Below are 9575 nucleotides of genomic sequence, written 5' to 3' on the forward strand. Positions count from 1 at the left end.
GTGTAATGTGCGTTTGGAAGATAGACGTGAGCTGCAAGGTAGGAAGCTCCCAGTAAGTACTGCAGGGATAAATAAGCAGTCTGTACATCTGTGGTGGGAAAGGAGAAGCTGTCACCTAATGCTGGCCATGGGAAGCTCAGGGATAGCCATGGTACTTCAGGCTGCTGGCAGGATGCCTTCTTTCAGCTGATTTCCCCCTAAGGTATCTGGCAGGGGCACATTGTGCCTTTGGTGGGTTAAAAAAATATTAAGTCTTCATGCTCTACTTGATTCCCTATGGGCGTACTCCATGTGTTTTTGCTACATGACATATGGCTTTATTATGAGACTCACCTTCAGTTTCAGAAGTGTCTTTTTGCTGTCTGGAGCTTGTTTCATGTCCCTCTGCCATCTGGATCTGTGACAGTTAAAATCGTGTTGGCCTGGGCTATGTTTAGCATTTGTTGGTGAAAAACCTCAGAGCTGAAGTTGGTCTGTTTCATTAGTTAAAGGCAAAACAAATGTTCACATGGGAGAGGTGAGTTACTGCTTTGCTGAGTAGTCACAGTGGTTTTCTCATGATAATTTTTGTTTTTCACAAAAATTAAGAATCTTCAAAGCTGTATGACTTGTGTTACTCCTGATTTCTGTAAAGACTAATTGAATGCACTTTGACTTTCTTAAAGAACTTTTGATAGACTTCTCTTTGTTCTCCAGTTTAATTTAAATGAAAAGAAGACGTTAACTTGGGCTAATTAATTTATTTTTGTTAATAAATTTTACTGACTCATCCTTCCATATTGCACTGAAATTTGAGGTGTGCCGCAAATCAGGCATGGTTTAGCATAACAACAGGGCAAAAGTATTTGGGGGCTGTGGGTTGATTTTATGTCTACCATAAATAAATGCACTTAGAAAACTGAAAGCATTGCCTGGAGGTCCCTGGTTCGAGAAAAGCCCTTGTTTTCAGCCTGAGATGTGGCAGAGCTGTGATTGTGGCACTGGTTATTTACAGCCACTTAAAGGCAGATTTATAAATAGTTTACAGAAATATTGCTTCAGTTGAACAAAGCAATTTTTGTTTCTTCCAGAAGTGATGTTATAAGCCACTGAAGGCTGGGAAAATTGTGGATAAAATTGTTCAGAAAGAAATAGTGGAGGAAAACTGACTGTAACAGAAATTCAGGAAGCCATGAGGAGATGTGTAAAGTCACCAGCCAGGATGCGGAATTTGGTTGCCCTTGAGTATCTGTTAGACTAGACCAGCAGGACAACAACATCTCCTTGATTCAGGAGGTCAGAAGGAGGGCAACAGAGTTATAGTTTGGATGTCCTGGGGTGAAAACAATTCTGTTGGAGCTTCCCCAAAACTCCTGCCACTGGCAGAAGAGTTTTTGAGCATGGCTGAGACAAAATGCCTAAGAAGGGCATGGAAAGATTGAGCTTGCCAGCAGAATCATCAGCTGCTTCTCTCCTAGGAGTGAGATAGCTTGTGGGGCTGTAAGAGGGTTTGGTGGGCACTTCATGTCTTTTCTACCTCTCTCAGGTACCAAGTCATAGGTAAATGATATTTCCTTGAAGATCCAGTCAATGCAGACACGGGTCTTGTGAAGTTGATGAGAAAAATAGCCAAACCAAGGCAGCTACTGCTCTCAGTTAGCATTTATGTTGGTCACTTTATGTTTTTTGCCCACATGTCTTGGTAGCAGACCACGATAAGCCCTGCTTGCTCCTGGCAGGTGTCTGCAGTGATTGGATGGAGGCTGTAGCTTGGTTCTGGGACCAGCAAGTTGCCTGCAGGTGGCAAGTAATGGTGGGCAGCTCTCCTGTACCTTTCCTCCAGGTACACTTTATGACTGAAGAATGAAAAAGGCTTGGGATATGTGAAAAGGGGGAAAATGTACATGTGAAGGAAAGGAGGAGCCACAAAAGGGCCAGAGGATGGATCCTGTCTATGGAGGTTTCTGTTGGTTATTGCCTCCTGATGCTCTGCTGTTCTGGGAGGGGAAATACCACAATGAAAGAAGAAAAACAATGATTTCTGTCAGGATGTCCATTTTGAGAAGAAGAAAAAATTCTCAAACATGGTCAGTCTAGGAGAATACTCTCTTCCTCTTCCCACCTTTAACATGGGAGATACAGAGAAAATGTGAATAGCAGCATAAGCCTGCAAAACTGTGCCAGATGTACGGCAGAGTTTAAACCCAACTGTCGACAACAAAGGCAAACAGTACAAACCAAATGATGCTTGCTAGCATCCTACACCCCGGGCAGATTTCCAGGCTGGGTGGGAAGTGAGCTGGAAAATTGCCAGGCAAGTACAAAGTGCAGACATGCCAACAAGAATCTCAGTGCTTTACTTTGCAAAGAACTTAGCAGGGTCTCCAACAGGCACTCAGGAGGTGCTGCATTCACCAGCTGCTACAAAAAGCTTCACTCTGTGCATACACTCGGGTATTGGCAGCAAACAGTGGTTTTCTTCTGCTGTGGGTGACCAAACCTGAAGGTATTTCAAAGCTCTCCACTTTGTGGCAAGATCCAAAAATGAATTCCTTCCTCTGGCCCTCCTTCCTGGGTTACCTTCCCAGAACAGGGGCAGGTTCTTTCTGACAAAGGAAGTCCTGCTTTGTGTTTTTTTGGTTTTTTTTAAAAACTGATTAAAATACTTTGTGGAGGTGGATTTTCTCAGGTGAAAAGGGCATCTCTCCTCATCAGGTAGTTTGGTTAAACTGAGCATCATTGTTTGGGTGAGTCTGCCTGAATGCTCACTTGGGGATGTAAACTAGGATCTTTTGTTTCCAAATTGCTTTATATTTTGTGGAATTTCTTCCATATGTGAGGCTTTCAAATAACATCTAATTTAAATGGTGGCATTTTGAATTTATTTTGTCCAAATGTAAATGTTTAAGCTGTTAGGGAGCAAACTCAGGTCCAGAATGAAATTTTTAACACTTATCTCTTATTGAAAAAAAATCCCATGTGGTAATACAGTTAAAATTTTTTCTGTATCTAAAATTTTCACTTTCTCTTTAATCATATTTCTTTCAAACTTCCTCTCTTTTCCCCCAAATGAGTATGTTTTTGGCTTCATTTGTTCTTGGCATTTTTTCCCCTCCCAGTTTCTTCAGCAGAAAAATTGGCATAACACTGTGTTTGGCTAAATCTGTTGCAGGGAAAGATATCAGTCTGTTACTACCTCTAGAAATCAAAGTCATGCTAGGTTATCCTCTGCATACAGCTGTCAGAATTTCAAACTTTTTCTTGCCAGAGATGTAGTATTTGAATTTACTTATTTTCTGGGAATGTCACTTTTTCCTTACACTGCAAAGCATATGAATGCATACCTATTTATGGAACAAATCAGTAGTTTGCTTGAGTATTGATTAGCTAAGTTCAGAATTTGCTTTAGGGAGGTAAAATGTGCTGTTGGCATTTGAGGTTCAACAATATAATTAATAAATATTTAGGTTTTGTTGGATTTTTGAAACTGCCTTGTTTGTTTGAATATTTAGTGAATTGCTAAGGTTTTGTTTGTGTAAATTCCTCAGAGAAAATGCTTATGATGTTTCAAATTGTATAGAGAGTTACTGAATGCTTTTTCCCCAGAAGAAGCTCAAGGCCTTTGGCATATCTGCTTTGTGACTTGAAGGCTTGATTGCCATTTAATTTGCTTTAGTGCCCCATAGCCTTCGGATTGTCAGCATGGAGCTGCTTTCATTTTATTGCTATATAAAAGGTTATAGAAATGAAGGATGAAACTAGCACTTCAACTCACACTTCTGATTTTTTCCAGATTTTTTCATATGATGGGAAGTGAGTACATTTCCAGAACATAAACTTGAAGCTTAGGAAGCAAAACCAGCAAGGGGACTGCTGTATACATGTCACTGCAGGCTCCCAGCTGGGGAATAATTACCATTTACTCCATGATTGCAGAAGGCTGATCAATTGTTTTATTATATCATCCTATACTATATTATTTTATACTTATTAAGAAACTCAGTAACCCTTACAGCCAGTCCAATACAGCTTTGACCTAATTGGTCAATCAATCTAAACACTATCTAGTGTCCAATTGAGAAATTACCCTTTGGTAAACAAATCTCCATGACACATTCCACATGTGCCCAACAGCAGGTGCAGCAAGTGGAGATAAGAATTGTTTCTCATTCTTTCCTCTGATCTTCTCACAGCCTTCCCTGGGAAAGTCTGTGCCTGCCTTCTGTGGCCAGAGAGCTGCTGCCACATATACATATTCTGTGTATGTTTGAACCATGCAGGGATTGAATGAGTCAGTTCACAGTCACTGTGGGATGACTTTTTCATGGCTTTTTGCTCAGACAACCATGCACAGGTAAACAGGAATTGTTACTGATGTCTGGAAAGGTGAGAACTCTTGTCCGTGTGTTGGTAGCTACTTGTGCAGGTGTGAATCCTAACCACTTATATCATATGACAAATGTAAACATTTATCATAGAACAAACTCAATTTAAATTACCCAGAGTTTACATGAACTATAGAACTTGCTTGTTCTCTAGATGATGACACAGTTGTTTCCTAATTAAAATATAGATTTAAGATTCATCTGTAGGAATATGAAGGCATGATTTTGCTTATGTGTGATTAGTTTTAAATTCTGGAGGAGATAGAGTTGTTCATTGTGCTAGTAAGTACAGCCATGGCTTATATGCAATATAAGGTGGGCAGGCTGGTTTGAAAATAAAAAGGATTATGTAAAAATTGCCATTACTTGATGTGCTCTGTTTTTTATCAGCCTGAAAATATTAGGAGCTAAATTACTGCAAGAGCAGAGCTTCATTTCACTTGCACAGGTGGCTGAGAAGCAGTTGGATCATGGCCTGGTATGTACAAGTTAATCAGCTAGAACAGGGGGATCTGTATCATCAGTGGTCTGTTGGAGATTGTTATCAAACATCATGTGCTAGCAAAGTCATTAGGCTGCTCAAACTTGATCAGTGCTGCAGACTTTCTTTTAATCAGAGAGGCATAATTGTAGCTTCTCCACTGGCAGAAGGAAATCTGGGTTCTGAAGCTACATTCTGTGTGTTTGCATTTATCTCACGCTCCTCCAGTTCTTGTTGATGGAGATGTGGGAGTGGAGAACCAGCAGGTTAAAAAGTTCAAAAACATTTCAGCACAGCTTCAGGTACTTCTTCCTAGCTTTGTTGAAGATATGGTTGCCTGGACATAAAAGAAAAATATAGCCTAGATCTCTTTCTGTAGTCATTAAACAAAAGGTACCCTCACCTCTATTGATGTAAATATCTGCTCTTCAAGGATGTTGGTTTAAATACAAGGCACATAAAACCTGGGCTTTTGTAAGGGATTTTAAGCCCACAAACTAAAGGCTTTGCTAAATCCCTAAATCTTTCCTAAATCAAGGAAAAATGACAGGTGCCCCTAAGTCATCTCTAGGACATTAAAGTGCAAGGACAGTGACATGCAAGCAATGAATGCTCTTTAGATACCAAGTGTGTTTGTATAACTGTACAAATTTGGCTAGTAGATGGAAACACATTGAATTTCAATACAAGTCAGATCTTCAAAACCACTGTTTGTTACCAAATTGAAGGATGGATTATGATGGATTTGGAGTTTCTGTGAGGAACCCCTTGTTCAAGCTGGCAGGCAGTTGCTCACCTAAACAGCTGCAACGATTTCAGTGTACAGGCTTTCTCCCCAGTGCAAGGCAAGTACATAACCTGGTCCAAATCATAATTTATAAATCAATGTGCAGGTAGGAATATTTTCTCTGAGGACTGGCAGATGATAAGAGTTATCAGTAATTGCATGCATGTGCTTAACCCATGATTAGAGAAGGTTTATATGAAGTGGCAATGAGGTCTGTTGAGCTTTTAGTCCGTTTAAAATAAACTAAAACATGCACATATAAAGCTACCAGAACCCAGTTGATGCATGGTAAATCTTTAACCTTTTCCTGGTATGAAAGATTCTTTTTAATAGGAAAATCCCTCTTCAGAAAGTGGAGGAATTTCAGGCAGAAAAGCACAGAGCCTGGTACAATAAATAGCTTCACAGTGGGAGGATATGTAAGAAGAGTGCCTGGAATGCAAAAAAGACGTCTACAAACCTTTCAAGAGCTGTTGGGAAAGAATAGGAAAAATTCCAAGTGGTTTAGGGTCATCACAAACTACAGTAGTGCTATTTTCTCAGTACCTGGAACACATGGCATTCTCTGAAAAATCCTGTGTATTGTGTGTTGCTGTTGAAAGGCAGAGCAGAGCTGAGTCCATCACTGTGTTCTTCATCAATAGGGGCCATGAAAAAATTGTGGAAGTTGTCTTTGAATGGTCACTTGCTGTTAAAATCCTTGTTAGATAAATTTAGAGAAAAAGTGCGAAGTGGTATCTATTAGTCTAGCTAAAGTTTGGGTCTGTCTTTGTTTCAGGCCAAGGTTTTTTGCATATTCAGGTATTTTTTAAGTCCTTTCATGGCAACTTGTGTGAAAGTTAGCAGTTAAAAAACCATCCATGCGAGGGGCTTATGCAAAGGTCTCTCAGCTCATTCTGTTCTGTGAGAGTTTGAGACTCCACTGGACAAAATTTAAAACATGAAGAGAGAGAAACTGCAAAATGTTGTGTGAGAGATGGCTATTTTAAAACCTCTGAATGCCATCCAGGCCTTCAGTAATAATAATACATAATAATAGTTATTATGTAGTAAATGCTCAAAACTTTTGGAGAAATGTCAAAGGAAGCATCTGTAGAAAACAAAAACATCCGTCTGAGATGCTCTGGAACTTTTCACAACCCTATATTTTGCCTATATTTTTTCTAGGTTGTATTTTCCTTTGTCTCTCATTTCTTAGGAAGACCTTGGCTATTTCTGGGACTACTGAACTCACTGCTATTCCAGTCAAAGCTTAGTGCAGGTGATTCATTCCCTGGGGAGTTGTGCACCCACTACTTTGCAGACATTGACACTGGCACAACTCTGTGAAACAGCTTCAATAGAAACAACTTCCATAGATAAAGCACAATAAGAGGCGGGAGAGGAAGGGAAGAGCAGGTTAACAAAGTGATATGGCCAAAAATTTTTGAAATGCTTAGAAATAATGTTTTGGAGATAATCTCAGGCCTCCAGCAATCCCTTATACACATTCAGAGTTGATAGCTCTTTGTCTCAACCCTAACTTTCAGACATGACTCCTCCTTAGTCTTAAGGCTCATCTAAGGATTTGACAATGCAAAATTATGATAGCAAAATTATGATCAAATTATTTTACATTTTTGCTTGGACTTGATGGAATCGCCAGATTTTTAGGTTTGCTTTTAAAAATCTGCTGGTTTTTTTTCCCTGTTTCCACTTTCAGTAAGGTTTGGTGGATACATGCATTTGAATGTACCTTTGGGTTTTCCTTCATGCTCCTTACATGAAGGGAGCTGGCTTCATAAACAGTGATTGCTTTCTACAAGGAAGACCTATGTTTCTCCTTGCTTTTTTTTCTTCCCAAATAGTGACCTCAAAGAGCACTTACAGAATCACACAAATCACACAATAATTTTGGTCAGAAGGGACCCATGTAGCTGTCTACTCCAACACCCTGCTCAGAGCAGAAGCCTGGCTTCAGGGACCGGTGAGCTAATGGTTTCATATAGCTGAGTTTTGAGCATTTCCAAGGCTGCATATTCCATAGTCTCAGTGCTTGTTTTCACACTTTATCTCCTTCCTTGTAAGTTTTCTTTCCAAGTATCTAGCTGGAGTTTCCCTGGGTTTTTTGCACCTTGTCACAGTTGCCTCACGTCCTGCTGTTATGCATCTTGGGAAGAGCCTGGCTCTGTCTTCTCCTTACCTACTTTTTAGCTAGTTGAGCCCAGCAGCCAGGGCTGCTCCTGGCCATGCTGAGGAGGGGGAGGTGCCTCAGCCTTGTCTCACACGCTGTTCTCCAGCCCCAGGCTGCCTGCAGTGGAGACTGCTCAGGTTTGTGCAGCTTCCTCCTGGTTTGGGAGCCCAGAGCTGGACACAGACTGCCAGATGTGGCCTGATCAATGCCAAACAGGCAGCAGTAACAAATTGTTTCTTTTAAGATTGTTGCATGATCCAAAACATTATTCTGTAAACAAACAAATAGAATCCTTTTAATCACTTTTTGAACAAAACATACACATGGAAGGTTTCTAAGGAAGAAAATTGTGTGGCTTTATTTACTGGCTTCCAAAGTTTGTGCTATAATATCCTTCTTTCATAACAGGAACAAAGTATTCTGTGATTCAAAACTAGTTAGAAGTGAAGATTATGATCAAAATAATTTAGGATTTGTACTTTGCTAACAAAATGCAACAAATTGAACACTGGAAGCATAGCAATGGATGTGGAAGAAAGGAAAGTTTGCATGCTTGACATTATCACTGACATGACAGCAAGGGCTCTAAATTCAGGCATTTATGAAATGGAGATAAAAGTAGGTGGGTTCTTTTCTGACTTGATCATAGGAATATTATACTCACTGTCAATATTTTCCACCAAGGGCTAATGTAACCATTAACTCTTGAAATTGTCAACCTCTATGAGCAGACTGCCAGTCCGTGTAAGGATCAGAGCCACTATTTAAGGAGTGTCAGTGTATTGCCTCCCTTCAGTGAGGCAGAAGTGAAGATATGTCCAAGAGTTATCACCTGTGACTGTTCCTAGATCCTTCTAATGATAGCAAATCTCACCAATCTCCTGCTGTCAAACATTTCAAATTTGGAAGCCTAAAATAGGTGTGTAATTCCACGGGCATGAGGTCTGCAAGTGCAGGAAAGAGTCAGAGGAGTAAATATCATAGCCACAGCTGTTAGTGTTGATTGATGGGATTGCCTTGGATCCAGCTGTCCCTATTAAAAGAGACATTATTAAAGAATATGGGCTGACAAAATGCATACTAATTTGAGCTTCCCAGAGAGTCATTACGTGTGCAGTGGGGCGGGGGGGGGGGGGGGGGGGGGTGGATATCAGTGCACTACAATAGTCTGCAAATCTCTACCTACCTTCTGCACTGTTTTTTGGTCTTCTGTATTGCAGCACACACTTACCTTTTCTTCCTGTATGTTTCCCAGTGCTTTTACAGCTACATCAAGCCTTATGCCATTGCACAGGCGTACAAAGGCTGAATGCTGCACACCAGGAGTCACAGGAAAGGATTTCTGAGCAAATTGTATGGCAGATAGAAATACATCTCTGCTACACTTGCTGCTCCTGTGGAGCACACTGCAAAGCCTGTAGATACAATGCAAAGCTGTGTGAGCTTCTGTTTTGATCCTCATGTATCAGAAAAAAGAAGAATGTGAGAAGAACATTACTATGAGATAAATGGTTTCAATTTTTGTAGCAAAAGAAGAAACTTCGCAAGGGAACATCCAAATTCAAATTCATTTAAATCTGATCATGAAAGACTCAGGGAGGGCATCTGATCTCGCAGGCAGGGTCCAGGGGAAAGGCATGGCAGAGTCTCCATCTTGTTATGTTCGGTTTGAGAGGCATCACTGGAAATTACCCTCGTCAGTCTGATAGGATTCCTGTGGCTAACAAAAAGGGGAACAATTCAATACAATAAACTATTTATACATCCCCA

At 40.4% G+C, this 9575-nt stretch overlaps 1 long non-coding RNA gene across 1 annotated transcript; it reads left to right on the forward strand.

Annotated features, from left to right (window-relative positions):
- Positions 1-79: 79 nt before the first annotated feature.
- LOC128787139 (uncharacterized) lies at positions 80-9286 on the forward strand. Its single transcript, XR_008430581.1, has 4 exons — positions 80-202; positions 4755-4842; positions 7480-7598; positions 9061-9286. It is a non-coding gene; the product is annotated as an uncharacterized LOC128787139 (long non-coding RNA).
- The last annotated feature ends 289 nt before the right edge of the window (positions 9287-9575 follow it).

Source organism: Vidua chalybeata, chromosome 4 (assembly GCF_026979565.1).
Source record: "Vidua chalybeata isolate OUT-0048 chromosome 4, bVidCha1 merged haplotype, whole genome shotgun sequence".
NCBI lineage: Eukaryota > Metazoa > Chordata > Aves > Passeriformes > Viduidae > Vidua > Vidua chalybeata.